At 33.9% G+C, this 15,500-nt stretch overlaps 1 protein-coding gene across 1 annotated transcript in view; it reads left to right on the plus strand.

Moving 5' to 3' along the window:
* The first annotated feature begins 3,415 nt into the window (after positions 1-3,415).
* Positions 3,416-15,500, plus strand: part of Rh50 (Rhesus blood group-associated glycoprotein Rh50) — a 43,923-nt gene continuing 31,838 nt past the window's right edge. The window contains exon 1 of the mRNA XM_014418247.2: positions 3,416-3,498. The gene's annotated coding sequence lies outside the window, so the exon portion shown is untranslated. The remainder of the gene's footprint in view (positions 3,499-15,500) is intronic.

Here is a 15,500-nt window from a genome sequence, read left to right on the forward strand (position 1 = left end):
TTAAACTAGTTATAATTAAGTTTCGGAGCCATCCTCAGTCTTTAGGTTACCTCTAATAATTTGAAAAACGATGAAACAATTATATAATAATAAAAATACATATGTTATATAATTTCATTACTATTGTTATAAAATCACTATAAATGGTTGAAACTACCCCATAGTGCACAAAATTAGCTACTCGAAATTGAGGGTCACTAAATCTTCATTATTATTTAGGAGTCTCAATAATCTTTTACATAGGTATATCTTATATATCTATATAGTAACTGTACGTTCACTCCGTAATGTATTTCGGGATTTTATAACTTGTTATAACTTTATTTTATAAGTTGAATCCATTGTTAATTCCAATCTATACATCCTAGGAGGAACCTCAAGCATCAACCACGCCTAGTTTTGTATATATCGGTGATCAACTTCATATTATAAAATTTTCAAATCGGTGAAGATTGTAAGTGAAATGTCTAATTTAGGTCTAGGTGATGCCAAAAAGTAATATACAAAAAGCAAATTAATTAATAAATATAAAATTGTAGGAAGGGGTCGAATCTTTACTATTTTTTACTAAAAAATTTTGCATATGCACTTGCATTTGTCTAATTGATCATCGATATGTCCTCAGCGAATGTTGTCTCGTTAATTAACTAACTAACTACAACTAAGTCGCTAACTCGCTAAGCAGGAGGGAAACATGAGATATCTGGATTGATATTGGCTAAGTATTTAAGAAGGTATTGGTTCTGACGCATTTGGAGATTTCGCTCCAGACAGAACATCTTCAAAGCAAGTTTTTTCTTTTTTTCTACTAAAACATATCAACGTATTAAAGGTGAACGCAAAATTTTCTTTCATAGTCCTAAAATTAACGGATAAGCTATTAAAAAACGAGCGAAGAAGGGAAAACAAGAGGTGGAAGGAGTGGGTGGGAAGTTGGTCTGGGAACAGCCTACTAGAAATAGTTTGGTGCTGCTTCTACTGTAGTCAATGTTCTGAGACAATAATTGTGTGATTACACTATTTGTTACTGTTGGTGTTGAATTTGAGTTGTTAATTATGTTTCTTAATAATGTGTAAGTAACACTATTTCTTTCTTTTCAATAGCCGTCTTACACCGTTTTGAAATCTTTGTGTTTCAATTTTTTTAATTATATCTTTTTATATGCCCTTGTGTACCGTCATAAAGTATATTTTTGCTAAATTTTTGTTTTAGTACAAATATTTATCAGTTTATACTGAGAGTCTGAATACCAGCAAAATTTCGTATTTATTTAAAAAAAAAAAAAGAAACAAATAGATATAGAAATGTATACTATAAACTCATTTATTAATAATAAGTAATCATTCAATATGAATACTCAGTTCATTCTCTATCTCTAAAGGTGATCACATTAGGTTATACGCGCCTTACTCACGGTCATGGCCAGCGATCCCCCGCCTGTATGCCTAACTTGCGCAGCGCGCGACTTAGTTTGAAATACATTTTAAATGAATGCCGAGCATATAGCTCCCTCAAATCTTTATATGGTTTACCAGCGGATCTTCACTCCATCTTGCAGGATAACAAACAAACTATGGATAAACTTTTTGAGTTTCTCCACCATTCCAAACTCTGCTATTAAATTTGATCAAACTTCACCACAGATTCCCATGTTGCAGTAGTTTCACATTTCAATTAATTCAATTCGAATTTTTTTAATTATTTTAAAATTTCTCAATTAAGGCTATGATGACCCATGAGTGGTTGATGCCTTAAAATTATAAAAAATAAATTAAAAAAAAGTGATCACTGGTGACCACTCCATTCCAACCGCTCCACACCATACGGATCGTGGAACGGCGGTGATAGTGAAATTCTGAGTAAATGGGTTTGTTTGATGAAGAGCAGCTGGAATATCATCCGTGTTTAACTTCATCACTCCAATTTATCATTAGCGAGGAAAACTGATGTATTGGAACAATGGACTGCACAGGTTTTTAACACTATTTTCAGGGCGTTCTATACCAATAATGACAAACTGTAGTGTGATCTTTTATCAATTTTCTCGTTTCGTTATTGTCTGTGGTCACTATAAAAGTTTTGGATTTTAATGAAATTGAAAATTTCATCCAAAAAATTGAAAATTTTCTAGTCGATATTTAAACGACAGAAAGAACAAAACAGAAAAAAATGTATCTCTCATTAGTTCTCAAAAATTATAAAGCTTATGTAAATATTGTAGCTTAAATTACAATTAATGAATTAAAATTTATTTATTAAATTAAAAACCTGTAATTTTATTCGCAAATTTTCAACATTACTTATTATTCAAATCTGTAGTTGTGAACTTAACCTTACTTGGTTGTCATCGTCTCCTATTTCTAAGCACACTTCGCTTTTAATTGTAAAATTATGAATTTTTTACCTAAAATACAACTCCAACTGCAACGTTTATACACTTAAGTTTCACGTAATTGCATTATCATTCATCATTATGAAATAGGAAAAATGAATAACAAACTCGTAAAAAAAAAATCGTTTAACTATGAATTAACGACTTTGCGTTGTTTTAAAAATAAAACAATAGTATTACCTTAATCTCATCTTAGTTAAGAGCCGGAGATAATTACAAGAGAGCAAGTGAAAACCTTGTGATTTTTTTTTTAACTTTATTTAATTGATAGATATTTCAATCTGCCACACTATTGTGGGCAATAGTTAGTAGTGGTGAATGATCACATTCATACTAAAATAAAATAAGAATGAAAATAAACAAATAAATGAAAGAAATAAAAAAATTAAAAATATTAAAAAATAGTCACATTTACACTGTTATATACAATATTTACATAATCGATCTGAGGATCCCTGAGCCCACTCTATCCTCCACGTGTGAGGGGTAGAGCAGAGCTCAAAAGATCCCAGCGCATCCCTCTCGCTGCATCACTGGTAGTGAGCCTGTGGAGGCTGTGCAAGTGCGCTAAAGCCGCAAACCACCTTATGAATTAAAATACTTTTTAAATAAGTATGTAAAATACCAAATAACTTTATAAAAAGTACCTTAAATACAAAATACTTTTTAAATTAGTATTTCAAATATAAAAATTTGAAACAGGTAAGACAAAAAAATGCATTTATTATTATCAAAGAAAAATAATTCAATTATTAGAAGAAAATATTTCAAATGAAAATTATTCTAAAGTATTTTCTTTTTTTAAATGCTTTTCTTAATCTTAATAATAATTCTTAGTCATTCTATTTCGTCCTTTTTTTTTAATTTGTTCTTATACCCCAAAAAAATGTATTTTGAACTGCTATCCAAACTATAATTCCCCAATGTAACTACTTAATTTGGTAATCTTCTGTACAACGGCCGTTAGGATAACATAAATATAGTAAGGAGATTAAATAGGATTGACTAATATATCCTGACTGCTGCGGGAGGGACCCGGAGATTGAAGCTGATAGGGTCTAGTGTGCTACTAGTCCTCGGTCAGAACGTGTTCCGTCCGTAATAAGTAAGTTCATTGCACATTATTAGTAGTTCTAGTAATAATAAGTAGAAATTAAATTTGTGTCCATTTATTTTATTGATGACTAAAAGTTCTTAATCAATAAAAGAAAAATTCATCTTAAAAAATTAAAAAATAGCTAATGAAAGTTTTTTTTTCCATACCCTCTTTATTCAATTAAACTAATACAAATATATATACAATACAAATATCCTAACAATAAATTTTTAGTTTTATCCTTGTATTGTCCGAAGGCATTTTAAGGAATTAAGGCCGCTGTCACGCAAGCAGTGAGAGTCATAAAAATATAATAAAAAGAAATAAAATGTATAATAAAAAATCAAAACAAACGGAACTCCTGAAGCTTTTGAAATATTTATTTAAAATGGTAATGAGAAACTCAAGTTAAAAATTAGTTAAATCGAGTGATATTAAAAAAGTGACTCATATTGAAAAACGGCTTAAAAACCAAAACCTTCCATTGGATGGGAAGTGTTAGTGAGATAGTGGTGAAATAAATATGTTTTACTGCATTAGATGGATTTAGAGGGGGCCGAGGAAAGGGAATATGATAGATACATATGGGAAAACGGTACTGTTTCAGATCATCAGGTTTCGTGACTTCAGTAGTAAGTAAGCAGTCCTCAATCGAGTGCTTATGTGTGTCTGCCACTTTTGCGGAGATCCTGATGGTTTAAATGTCTGAGAAAGTGGGTTAATGAGCCCAGTGTTGGAGGCTATCAAAGAATTTGATGTGCCTTCGTGAGATGAATTTCATTCTAGCAGTCTAAGTGTCATATGACTGTAGTCTGTTCATATCAAAGTAGTATGTTTGTATGTACTATGTTTTACAATACGTCTGAGGTATATCCTGAACCTGTTGTAGTTTCTTTGCGATAGTGAGAGCTATGCTGGCGAGCATAGTTTCTCTGTACAGGACAAATCGGAGAATAATTTTGTATATCAGTAATTTGAGGTGGAGAGAAAGGTCAGGAGATGCTAGCAGGTGATTAGGCCTGTAAGACTTGATTCTAACATGCTTTATTTTCTTATAGCAGTGGCGAGCTAGCGTTAGTTGTCTGTCAAGGGTGACATCTAGGTGCACTAAACTGCCGGTCAGTTCTTGTACCCTGCAACCCAATAGGCTTTAAGTAGAGGGCGCTTGTTGTCTTAGAAGGAGAAAATAATATAGCCGGCTTCTTGGGATTAACTGTGATATTCAGCCTTTCCAGTTTCTTGGTGGTTTACGTACAGGGCTTCCCCACCTGCCGTAGAGCTGTCTCTGTCTGCACTCATAGAACTACTGTAGATAATGGCATATGCTGCTAAAGTAGCCCTGTCATACTTGACTCCAACTGTATCAGCTGTTTTTACCGAGAAAAGTATTGGAGGTAATACAGACCCCTGGTGTACTCCACAAGTGACTGGGACCTCTCCGGATACCACTTCGCTTTATACTAAAACCTTCACTTATAAGAAGTATTAAGTTGGTGTATGACATGTTACCTTCATTCGAAGGAGGTCATAACGCAAATTATAATAGAAGACCAGACTTCTCAGGCTACCCGCTTCTCAAACTCGGAATTAGTAAGATCTTATCTTATTTTTCAAACATTCCTTTAAAACGGGAAGATGAGACTTAAGTTAAAAAATTAAAATGAGCAATATTGAAAAAGTGGCTAAAATTGGAAGATCGTTTGAATTTCTGGACATTACATAGGCTTTTTACCAAGTGTGGGACGCCGATTTGCTTCATATGCTTAAAATATATTTATCCCACTCCTTCGTTCCTACCTCCCAGGCTCTCCTTTAAGTTTCCTCCCTGACGCTCCTTTTGAGTTTTCTATGAAACAGAATTTTGTGTTTTTGAGAAATTCGTGCTGGTGTTCCATACGACATTTCTTGAGTCCTGTCCTCAACATCCCCTTATCCTTTATTCTTACTCACCCTGAATCCGTCTTGGCAACATTCGTTGGTGATAACGTCATTTTTTCATCTAACTTAGGATCCTGATACAGTATCCGCAAATCTACAAAGGCACCTCCTCCTGATCGGGGATTAGTGTAACCATTGTTAGAAACTAAAAAAAGTTACCACCATCAACCTTCGGCGCATATCATGTCCACTAGATCAATTTAACTCCACACCACCTTCTTTTTCAGACGAATTCCGGTCTCTTAGTTTCCTCATGGAAAGAGCACTAACGTGGAATCCGCATACCACAATTTAAGAGAAGAACTTAACCGATGATTTGGAGCTGATAAGAAACTAACACTTTACTAGAAAATAGTACTATAGGGACTAGATCTTTTGGGGACAGCTAAAAATTCTAAAATCATATGTCCGTCTAACAATAATCAATGCTCCATCCTCTGTAACCAACAGTACTCAATATCATGACCTAATTCCGACCAAATCCACCACAATTCATGAGAAATTCACTCCACCCTTCCATTAATCCTTTCACTACCAGTGGGTCAACACGTCTCAGTGGACGCTTCAAATTGTAAAGTAACGGTGAGAAATTAGATTGCTTCCTCATACTACTGGGACACATTGCCCTTACCACAGGGACACATTGGGACGTCTTGCTCCTTCTAATAGGACGAAAACCCATTTTCCTACCCCCAAAAAAAATAAAAATCGTATTTTTCATCCTTTGTCTCTTGTACAAGATGTTATAAAAATTCAAACTCAACCTAGCTATGCTTAAAAACATATACAATCAATTAATAAGATCTGAATATTTTATTCGCACTTCCTTGAAACCTTTCTAACAGAAATCGTCAAAATTCAAATTTTTGTGGATATGGCTATTAATCTACAATCTACAATAATTTAGGGGCCATTATGAAAGTAGACTATCTACCTGACAGTCACTGACAGAAGTTAAATAGTTATGCTTTTACCATACATTGAACCAGCCCTATTTTTAACATCCCTTTCTTTTGTCAAAACTAAACTGGTGCACTGTTTTTATATTCTATGTTCGATAATTTATTAATTTTCAATAACAACATATTTCCAGGATTATATTCCAGAAATAGAGATATATAGAAAAGTACCATATTTGTGTCAAGTAATATAATATAATAGTAATATTACTAAAACGACAGGATTTTTATTATTTTCTTCTTTGTTTTTAGGTCATTGTATTTTTCACAACGTGTTTCAATATGACAGTGTTCTTCACTGATTAACCGATCGTACTTCAAAAACTTGATCCGGTTCAGTGAAAATGTTGCTCTATATATTGAGGTACCATATAAATCAGGGATCACAACTCTTCCAACTTGAGAAGGGCAGACATCTGTTGACCCATAAATTAAATAATTTCCACAAAAGCTATGATTTCAGAATTGCTTGCAGCATAGTTGTTTGTTCCACTATTTTTTCTATTATATCAACGGAAAAGAGCAGGCTGCACGCTTCAATTTGGATTGGCCATTTTTCTTCAGTTCTTTAGGACCTGACAAATGACTCACGATATTTTTTTAAAGCTCTTCTCCCACGCTTTTCTGATATTTTTCAACACAATTTTCAAGTTCTCTCCTTGTAGAACAGTGCGTGAATTTATTCTCTTTCTTGGTGGCTCATTGTTGAAGGAAGGTTTTGCCTGAGACATGCTAGGTTATTCCTCTAAATCAAGTTCAGAGGTTATTCTCCATCATCAAGGAGAGTTCCAGAGGTCATCATCGGGACTGATTTCACTTTATGAACTATCGAGTAATTCTTCTTTTCCATACACTTCGCTGTCTTCATCATTATATTCTCCATCTATGAATTCTTGTGTTTGATTCTCATTTTCGTCGTCGGCTATTTCTTTCATAATACGTTCTGTTGACCATTTTTCTACATTTTCTATAATATACTCCATTCTCAATCTAAAAAGAAAAATAAAGCCATCGTTAGAAGTTATATCCATGCATTTTTATGAAATAGCAACTTAGTTTAAAAGGAGAGTCTCTCTACAAATTACGAGTTTTGACCCTAGGGCCAAAACTATCTCAGACAAGATTTTAAATGACCCTACTCAAAGATGCAATGAGTACTATCCTGAATTAACCTTTCTCACCTACCTAAGGTTACCAACTAAATTTACAAAAGTTTAAGGAGCTGCTTAAAAAAAAATTTTTTAAAAGCTAAAAATCTTACAATTCATTTCAGTGGGGTCAGAATTAGCCCCACAGTGACGTTGAAGGGTTAAACCCTAATCGAAGGTATAGCAGGACCCAGAGACGTTTTGAAAATATTTATATTGGATATCTGGCAATGGTCAGATTCTCCACTCAAGTCATGAGCGTCTGCAGCTTAGATCTTTGCTCAGCGTCTGATTTTCAGTATTAGTGACTCCGTTGAGGAGAGAATTGGCAGGAATTACCGGAGTCCGTCCATTTGTTTTTCCCTTCATAAGTGGGGAAACAAGCTTAATTTGATGTTCTTCATGCTGAATGTAAATATTATATTCAGCAATAAATATCCACTAACGCCTGTACAACAGATTCCATACTTAGAACTCCATGTTGACAAGAGACTTACTTGGAATCTAGACACAAGACTGAAACGACAATAAACTGCTCGTAGATTCCGATTGCTACACTTACTTGACAAACGCTCTAAACTTCCCATTCACTACAAAAAATTAGTATACACTACGATAATCAGACCAATTTAGACATATGTAGTTGAGCTCTGGGGCTCCACCAAACCATCAAATTCCTCCCGCATCCATTCCTTACAATCCAAAATCCTTCGTAAAATCCTTGATGCTCCTTATTACGTCACAAATAAACTCATTCACAAAGACCTTAACATCCCATTCGTTGCAGATTTGACCCAAAACAGATATGCGTCTTTTCATTCCAAACTCCTTAACCATCCTAACCCATTAATTCTTAATGTTTCAACTTTAACAATCCCTGATAATCCTCCAAGGCGTCTGAAAAGAAGATGGCCACGGGACCTTCTAATTTAAATTAATATTTGAAGTACTACCAATGAATGGTTCCTTCCCAAGATTTTCAAGTGTATATGAAACATACAACATATTTACTTATTGTGTTATTTTGTACAGTTGTAAATTACATTAAATAAATAAATAAAGCAATAAATATGTTTAAGACGTTATTTAAATTTAATTTTGTTTTATTGTTTTCTGTATATTATATTGTAATAGTCATACTCTATTGTATTATATAACATAGCTCATAAATATCTTCAAAACTCATTTTTCGTAGATCTTTATTTCTTTTTTGGTTGAAGCTCATTAGGTAATCTTATAATCAGTTTTGGACGTGTTTTAGATTAGCTTCGACTGATACTTTGGTTCGATATTATTTAATCCTTTTTGTCCCTTATCAGCGGCAGCCCTTTCTTTATTATTAAAATTAATTTAATGTGACTTTCGCTCAAAAATGTTTCTTTTTATTTCTTCTGGAGTGAGGGAGCCCATACGCAACCTATGCATGTGGTCTATTTCTTCTATTAGCTATTTACTATAATATGCTGTTGTTAGCAAATCATGAGTTAATTAATAATTGACGTGCTTTTAGTTCTATTCTTTCATTAGTATTCTAGGTTTATAAATCAATAATAAATCAACACTTTTTTATTATTCAAAGTAACTTTCCTTTTATAATTACACTTTATATTTCTTTATTTATTTTTTGCATGAGTACACTCTGCTTATGATATAATAAGTTTATAAAAGTTTAACTGCATAAACAACTTTAAAACCTTGAAACTCTTTTGTTGGGATAAATTGAGTTTAAGCCAATTTCTACCATGAAATGTGACGTCCTAAGTTTAAAGTTCATTATAAGCCACCATAAAAAGACTATAGTCTATTTAATAATTCTATATAAAATTAAGTATATTATGAAAACATTTCTATTTCAAAAGCGGACTTTAAAATAACAAATTGGACATTTCAATCAAGCAATGAAACGTTTTCATCCTATCCGATTTTATTCATCTTTATGGAAGCTTAAAACTGATTGTGGGTTTTGAAGATTCTTAACTATTTCATAAAAATTAGTTGTACAATGATTATTTTCTGAAACATTTGAGCATCGATTCAAAATAGGTCAAAATTTAATAAAAATTGATAAAAAAGCAAAGGGCACATACCCGAATAATTTATTGAATACGACCTAATTTATAAGAAGTTTTTTATAAATTTTTATGGTATAAAAAGGCAAAGAGAGAAGACACAGTAAAGTGTATAAAACCCATTTCACATTGTTGAAGGAAGGGTTATTATAAAGAACCCCCCGATAAAGGGTTATTATATATGCTGATGACACATGTGTGCTCACAGTTAGTAATAACCCTTTGATTGCATCCCAAACTCTCCAGTCCCATATCACAATCCTCGAAGAATGGTGTCGAAATTGGAGGATAAAAATAAATCCCAACAAATCACATTTACTCTTCGTCGTAAACCTGCCGACTGCCCTACAGTATACTTTAATAATGCGGCTCTTACCCCTGTAGAACAGATTCGTTATCTTGGACTACATCTTGACAAACTTCTTGTCTTTGACATTTGATAGTTGAATATAGACTATTTCATTTTTGAGTCAAAAATGTTGAGTTTCTTTCAGAAATTTTATAATTTTGTCTATGAATTCTGCTGAGTCTTTAAGGGTCAATTCTCTTGTACGAGGAATTTTATTATATTCGAAGGCTTGAAGAAATGATGAGTATTCTTCAATTATATGCTTTATCGATAATGGGGACTGACAGGTTTGGCATATAGGTTGGTTCTCTTTTGTGATTAAGTGGAGGTGTGTTAATTTGGTAAGTCCTATTCTTACTCTTGCAACAACCACTTCTTCTCTTCTGTTTCCCCTTATGGCACTTGTCCACTTTTGTATGTTTTTTTTAACATTTCTTAGTTTATTGGTGAGTGGTACGTCAGCTCACATTGCATCCCAACTTTTTCGGATTGTTCCTTTTTTTAAAAAAAATGAAATTGTTGTTAAAAATGCCTTTATGTCTTTCGGCTCGTAAATTTGGAGTGATGGAACGTTCATTGTAGCAGCCTCTTTAGCCGCTTTATCCGCTGCCTCATTTCCAGCTATTCCTGAGTGCCCCGGAGTTCAGAGAAAGAAGACACTTTTTTCAAGATGTTTTAGCATGTCTATATAGTTCTGAATTTTGTCTATCTTAGGTCCGCTTTGACTGAAGTTTGATAGACTCTGGAGTGCAGACATTGAATCTGTACAAATGAGTACGTTTGAGTATTCACTTTCTATAGTTAAATGAAGTGCTGTTGAAATTGCCTGAAGTTCAGCTGTAAATATTGTTGAGTATGTGGGTAATTTATATCTTTTGGGTGTCCCGTGTATGAAGTACTAATTCTATTTTAATGAATACAAATAAGAATTACCATTATTTTGTCAGGTATCTATTAAACTTCCAACAAATATTTTAACGGAGAGGGTATATTTATAAACTGGTATATATAAGGAAATTGAATCAAATGAAAATATAGAAACAATAAATACTTAATTGCTAAACAAATTTTAATACGAAACAATAACTGACCCATCAAATAATTTATTTTTAAAATAAGCAATTAAATTAAACTACAAGTATTTTAGTTTCTACCACTGATACTCCACCCATGATAATCTCTTATCTAATCGCTACGCTTTAGACAATCCTAGTATTACGATTATTAAAGTCCCTGAGAACCTTATTATTTTTTTTTTCTCAAACCACGTTCAAACATGGATTAGATAAAGATAACTGTTTTACTAGAATGCCTAAGTACGACACACATATTGCTTCGGAGGTTAAAATCACGTGTAAAAATATATAAAAATAATTTACCTAAAACAATTGAATTAATCCAATCTGCAGTAGTTCATTTGTAACTAAATTGGATGGTAAAATTAGTATAAATCACAAAATGGTCAATATAAATGAAGTGTTTAACACGCCTTTCAGTGTAAGTGTTTAACACGCCTTTCAGTGTAAGTGTTTAACACGCCTTTCAGTGTAAGTGTTTAACACGCCTTTCAGTGTAATTGTTTAACACCTGTACTGTGTTTACTTTGTTGTTTAGTATTAAACACCTTTAACAGGTCTAACAGCCTTAGTTAGTTATCAGGATGATTGATTTAAGTGGATTTTTTTTTCTTAACTCATAGCAAATTTTAAGATGATCCAAATAGTTTCAATAAACACAGATCTGCAAAAATATAATTTACAAGCTACAGAAAAAAAAAAAAATACTAAAAATATATCTCGGCCGATATTTTGAAATCAAAATAGTGATTTAAAACAATTTTTTTAATAATTTATTGTTACTTACAACTGTTACTGTATATATATACATCAAGTAAATTTGCTGTAAGTGATACAATGACATGGTACAAAAATGTGGGGAATCTACCCATTCATAGAACTCCAAAATGATTTCTAGAGGAAAAGATCTTTTACTCCGATACTCGATCTTCATTTCAGACGCCTAGGAGGATTATTAGGTGATGAAGGAGAAGCCAGGTTAGAAACGAATTGGTTTGGGTGGTTGGGAAGTTTATCATGGAAGGATTGGTATCTGGTTCGGGCCAAATCGGCAACATATGGACTTTGAGGTCCTGATGGATGATTGTAATTAATGTTGAATACTCTTTTTTTACCAGTTTGTGATAATAAGACATTAAGGTATCTCATCAGATAAAAATATTTGTCCTTAGTAATTTTTCGGATGTCATTGTAAAACAAGTGAGTCATAACTTATGCGGACTCCTGTATTCTTTGAGATAGGGGTGTTCTGGAGAAAATTTGAATAAATATCTTGCGCTTCCACCTGCTGTCCTATTGATGAAACAATGTTCCACATGATAAAAATCTCCTCTGCAAATAAAAATTAAGAATTAATGGAGGCATACAATACTCCATTACATATAATTCGGTAGCTTCCTAGGCTTTTTAGGCATCAGATTTATTCAAAAAACTTTTTAATATCTTTATTGAAATTTACAACTGTATATTATATTATTCAGTAAATTTGATCTCAGTTATAATAGAGTAAGATAGGCGTGTGAGAAACTACACATTCGTAGCACTCTAACGTCCAAAAATGATAAAATTTATCAAAATAATGCCGAATCGAAAAGTTTTTTTTTTTTTGTTTGTTTTTAACATTAATTTTCGCCGAGAGTCGTATTTGCAAAGCCATAATTCTCGAACCACTATAAATCTTCGAGGGCATTGAATTTCAGTCAATGCAATGGAGAAGATGGAGGCATCCATAGGCATTGAAAACAGTTTCTTATGGTTTTAATTTTTTTACATACTGGAGTTTAAGGAAGCGAAAAATTCAAAATTAAAGATTTATAGCATGGATATTTGTTTCTGGAATTTTAATAATGTTTTCTATCAACCCCTCACCTGGGGCGTCCCTCAGGGTTCATCGCTATCCCCTACCCTTTTCGCTGTCTACATCACTAACCTTCCCATCCAACATTCTCAATACCATTTGTACGCAGATGATTTCCAAATTTACCTTTCCTTCCCACCTTCTGACCTATTAGTTGCTACAGAGAAGATCCTAGAAGAACAGAATAGAATTAGCCAGTACGAGAAAACAAGCTTAAGTTGAATGCAGAGAAGACTAAGGCATTCGTAATAGGATCCAAACACCTCCTGAAAATTATTCCTCTTATTCCATCCTTATTCCTAAACAACAATCCAATACAATTCCATCCATACGTTAAAAACCTTGGTGTCACTACAGACCAAACTTTCTCCTGAAAACCCACGTCTCCGATATTTCCCGTCATATCCTTGTTGCATATCTTTTCGAGATATTTTAAGATGTTGTTTCATGCCCAAATATTTATATAATTTATTAGATTCAAGTTACATTATGTGCTCTTCTTCATTAACCAGAATGTTCTGTTTACTGTGGGAAAGTGGTTTCCCCTTGGTTACATGGAGCACTGCACATTTATCGAGGCCAAATGGCATTCCTATGTCTCTTGTAAAAGATGAAACAGCTTCCGCCATATTTTTTATTTGTTCTTTGTTTTTCGCGTATAGTTTGAGGTCATCCATGTACCAGCTGTGACTGACTGTGGTCCCTTCGTCGTTGATGGCAATTTTATATCCCTCCTTATCCTTTCGAAGAATCCTGCTTAATGGAAATAGGGTCATGCAGAACTTAGAGTCAAATTGGGCTTAGACAATCACCTTGGTATATTCCTCTCAGTATTTTGATTTGATTGGCCGTGCAGGTAGTTCCGACTTTCAGCGTAGTTTTCCATCCTGCCGTCAGGTTTGAAAGGAGTCTGCTTACATTAGTTGAATCTTGTATATATCTAATACTTTAAGTAGCTAGCTGTGTGGAACAGAGTCAAAGGCCTTTTTATAATCAATCCAAAGCATGGAAAGACTTCGCTGTTTTTTCGAGACTTGTGCAGCAATGAACGGATCTATAACTAAGAGCTCCTTACAACCCCTAGCCCGCTGTTTGCACCCTAGCTGTTCTATGAGAATCATATTCTCATTTTCCAGGTGTTCATATATCTTGGTCACCTGGATAGAAGTGAGAATTTTATGTAAACCATTTAAACATTCCGGACGTAGGTTTAATTCATTCTTCTTTGGAATCTAGTTTTCTTGTCAGAACCTTGCATATGTTCTGAGGAAGGATCTCGTAGTAATAATATATCATTATTTTTGGAGGATGCAGAAGGATTAGTAATTTTACCACCCGCGTCATTCGTTCGCCTATGTGTATATGTTGGAAAATGCACCAATTAATAATCTCGCCTTTCGCACTGATAACAAGACCCAGGGGAAGGACATCTATTGGCACAATGACCGGGCAACAAACAATTATAACACAAATTTAGCGGTCGTATTTTATCAAAGCGTTTTTTAGGTATCACTGAGCAAAATGCAGGCACCTGAACAAACGATGTCTTTCTCGGCATAAAGGACAATTATTATATGTCATGGACCCATCTGTAGGCATTAAATCCCTTTTTGTAAAATTATGCGATCTGTGAGGTGGTGAATGTTGAATATTAAAACCGAAATTCGAAGTTAGTGTGTTTGTGTATTGATATTGAATGAATGCAGATAAATCTTTTGTAATGGATTGGAAGTTTGGACCGATTGTCTAGTAACTGTTCTAATTGTCGGAATCGACGAGCTGTTTCCTGTCTTTTCAATCTTGTATGAGGATTCCATGTCAGTCGTTTGTCCAGTTTAGTCCTAAGTAACGGATCTCTTCAACAGGAATAAGTGGGGTATTATTAAAAGATATTGTGGTGCAAGATGAAGGATAAATGGGATTTGGTGGGATTTATTGGAATTTATTTTAATCCTCCAGTTGTGGCACCATTCTCAAGGGTGGTGATGTGGGATCGAAGGGTTTGGGATACAATGGAAGGAACATTATTCACTGAAAATAGGCATGTATAATTGACATACGTGGTGAGAATAGTGTTGGGGTGGGTTGGGATGTCAGCTGTAAAAACTGTGTAATGGATAGGACCAAGGATACTACCCTGAGGTACACCAGCTTGGTACCCTGAAGAAATGTACATGAAGAAATGGGGATTAATAATCGCTGATCTGATTTACTTTAAATATCCTGTCTTAGAGATAAGGACGGATAATGAGAAAATATTTAAGGGGAAGGATCTTGTATAGCAGTCCTGGGTGTCAGACTCGATCAAAAGCCTGTTCTACATCAAGAAAGACTCCCGAGCAGTACATTCCGCGCTCCAATGAAGACGAGAGAACATTAACCACACGATGACATTGCTGGATAGTGGATACCGGTGATCTGGGATAATGTGATTGGAATCTAGGATAGGGTACAGGCGTTTTAAAATAAGTTTCTCAAGGATTTTGCCCATGACAGATAACAGTGAGATAGGACGGTGGGAGGATGGGTGTTCAGGCGGCTTTCGAGGTTTGGGAATCATTTTGATTATGGATAATTTCCATGGGTCAGGAAAATATGTGGATCTGAGGACAGC

Source organism: Halyomorpha halys, unplaced genomic scaffold, assembly GCF_000696795.3.
Source record: "Halyomorpha halys isolate HHAL.00 unplaced genomic scaffold, Hhal_1.1 Scaffold185.1, whole genome shotgun sequence".
In the NCBI taxonomy this organism is placed as follows: domain Eukaryota; kingdom Metazoa; phylum Arthropoda; class Insecta; order Hemiptera; family Pentatomidae; genus Halyomorpha; species Halyomorpha halys.